A 3,338-nucleotide genomic window follows, 5' to 3' on the forward strand; every position below is an offset into this window, starting at 1 on the left:
CAGTGGGACTCAAAAGAATTCAAAGATAAATATATTCTAGAGATAGCATTTCATATAACCGAGGAAAGAACTTGGGACAATTGGCTAGCTGAGAAAAAAGAAAATTAGATCCATATCTAAAACAGTATACAAAATTAATTGTAGGAGAAGGGCCCCGGGCCTAGAGCAACTGTGGACTAACCAGTGGGGGGGGGCAGGGGAAGGGGTGGGACACCTGCTGGTGGGCGGGGTCAAGCCCAGTGCCAGGCGAATGGGCCGCGGGCTCCCGGGCTTTGCAGGGAATCTGGAGTCCTGACTCCCAGCCCGGGACTCCACCTGGCATTCGCGGGGCGGGGAAGCGGGGGGGGGCGTAGGATGCTCGGAGCACACACAGCCCCAAGACTACCCCTGACACCTTCAGCCAGGCGATGCATGCCCGAGGCCACCCCCGCCCCACGCCCTGCCTACTGTGCCCCGCGCTGCCTTTAGACTCCTCCTTCCTGCTGCTGCTGCTGCTGCTGCCGCTGCAGAGTCTGCAGTCTTGCCTTGACCCCGAACTGCTGCCGGACCCTTGGCAGGCACACGGGCTGCTGACCCACGCCCTGGGCTGCTCAGCCCTACCCGGCCGGCTCCTGAGCCTGCTGCTCCCGCCCACACTGGGTTGGTGGCTGGAGAACCACCTGGGCACGCGGCGGTTCCTGCGTGCCTCTGCCCTGCTCGCCCTCGCTGCTGGGCTAACAGCCGTGCTGCTGGCAGGCCTCCGGGTGTCCACATGCCTGTCCCTCTGGCCCTGTTACTGCCCTAGACAGCCAAGGGAGGGGGGGGCGGGTCCTGCCCCCATGACTGCTCAGCGGGAGCCACCCTTCCTACAGCTCTTCTGAGTCCTCCTTGCTGGCCTGGGCTGTGCAGCCTGGGCCTCCCGGTGGCTGGCGCTCTCTGAGCAGTGGCTGCGGGCAATGCAGGAGGGCGTCTTTGCAGGGCCCCGGCCAGGTGCTGGTCAGACTCCTCCGTACCCCAGGCGGCTTGGCCAAGCTGCTTATCACCCATCCTGCCATCCCTGGACCTCCTTACATGGTCACCCCTAGCCTCTTGTCCTGCAGTGAAGACATCCCAGCTCCCTCCCCGGCCTGGGGTCTGTGCAGCGGACCTGGGTGGGCTCCTCAGAGGTGGGCCTGGCCCAGCTTCCGCCCAGAGACCCCGCTGTGGGCGGCCCTGGATGAGCAGATGCCGCAGGAGGGGATCCAGGCCTCGCTCCTTGAAGAGCCCGCCCCGTGTCCTGAGAACCCCTGCTCTGGCTGCTTAAATCTTCCATCACTTCTCTGGGATGAGGTGGGCGGGCAGGGGTGGGGTCTCCTGGCTCGGGGTCTGGAGGTAGCCTTGACCAGTCCCTCCCCGTGCCCCACATCCTACAGGCTGGAGCACATGGGCTTCCTCACAGAGCAGGCAGTGGTCGCACTAGCAGCCACAGGCCATGTGGAAGGTGCCCTGTCACTCCTGGTGGGGGGAAAGGCGGGCACTGAGGTGCTGGTGACTCAGGGCAGGGGCAGCTTGCCCACCCTGAGGGTTCTGGTCCCCCCAGCACACGCAGGCCTTCAGGTGACAAGAAGCTTGGCCTATGGGTAGGTAGTCCAAGCCCAGTCCTCTCTGCTGAGAGTCACAGTGGGGTTCAGGAGAAGCCCCCTTCGGCACCTCCCCCTTGGCAGTGTTTAGAATAAAAACCAGTTTACTTTTCAAGCCAGACCTTCTTGGGGACCAAAAAAATTAATTCTAGATAAGTGAGAAATAAAAATGTAAAAAGCATCAATGTAAAAGAAGAACATACAGGAAAGAATTGACACTAGATATTGGGGCAGAGATTTTTAAATTAGATACAGTTTGAATAACTGGACGGTACAGAAATGATCTAACAAAACACATTAACTAAGTTAAAATATAATACATGTATGTTGCAGATATTTTCTTTCAGTCTAGCAGGTAAATATAAAAAAGTTAAAATATAAAAAGTTTCTATTGATAAATAAAAAGATAAAGAGGCAAAGAATATGAGCAGGTAGTTCACAGGAAAGGAAATTCAAATAGCTGGAAATATATGAAAAGATATGAAACTTCATTTATAAGCAGACACATACAAATTAAACAACGATGAAATATCAGTTTTGCTCCCATAAATTTGGAAGACAAAGGGGAATAAGTAGTAGAAGCATAAGGAGCAGAAGATAATGGAGACTTCTATACATTATTGTTGGTGCTAAAATTGATCGATACAGCCTCTTCTGGAGAAGAATTTCACATTGTTTATCAAGATTTAATTGGCAATTAGATTTAAAATAGTATTTGCCTAGAAAAATATTCCCATGTGTACACAATGCATTATAAACATCATAATGTTGTTTATTACATGACTAAGTAAATGTCCATCAAGTACAGTTAAATAAAGTGTTTTATCTAGTCCATGGAATATTATGCAGCAATGAGAAAGAACGAGGTACATTTATATGTACTGTCATAGATCTCTAAGATATACTGCCATCTGAAAAAAATGATTTTATAAAATAATGCACAATATAATTCCTTTTATGTAAAAACAAGTGAACAAAAATATATAATTCTAAATATAAACATATATACATGTAATGTATAGAATAAGATCTGGACATATGTACACCAAACTGTATAAAATTATATGTCGAGAAGCCTGTGAGATTGGTGTGGCAAAGGGGCTCTATTTGTAGAATTATTGATCTGATTGACTATTTACAAAAATGTATGAATTGATTAATTGTATGATTAACAATAATAAATAGGTAAAAACTAAAGCAAAAATCCAAGCATACAAGCACACAGGATTATATCTCATGCCTACAAAAAGCTTGATCTAGGTTTTCTTCTTACATTGTGTAATTGCACAATCCTCCTTCCCAGCAAACTTCTTATTCTCCTTTTTAGGATTTATCCTTGGAAATGTCAATGCCAGAGACTAATCCATTAGCTAATTAGGCACATTTCTGAGTGTACAACTACCTTAAGGGATAAAAGATGCTGCATCTCAAGTCCAGACCTTGGCTAATATGCAGATCATTAACTCAAGCCTGATTAATTAAATTTTGTGAAGATATATAGAAGAGCCCTTCTTACTGTTTTTAAATAAAGTGCTAAAAATTTCAGCTCTTCAGTGATCTGAATTTATTGGCCCATATTAGCTTTTCACCAAAGTTTTACATTATCTTGAGTTCTCTATATAACATTGCTTATATCACTGGCTAGAATCTAGCCTTTAGCCATAAACAATGGAAAAGAATTGGACTTTTAATTATATGATCAAACAAATAAGCCATAATGGATACCCTGAAAAAATTATT

At 47.1% G+C, this 3,338-nt stretch overlaps 1 pseudogene; it reads left to right on the forward strand.

Annotated features, from left to right (window-relative positions):
• Window positions 1–407: 407 nt before the first annotated feature.
• Window positions 408–2,960, forward strand: LOC101100088 (annotated as a pseudogene).
• Window positions 2,961–3,338: the final 378 nt, after the last annotated feature.

The sequence above is a fragment of the Felis catus genome, chromosome D2 (genome assembly GCF_018350175.1).
Source record: "Felis catus isolate Fca126 chromosome D2, F.catus_Fca126_mat1.0, whole genome shotgun sequence".
Classification (NCBI taxonomy): Eukaryota; Metazoa; Chordata; class Mammalia; order Carnivora; family Felidae; genus Felis; species Felis catus.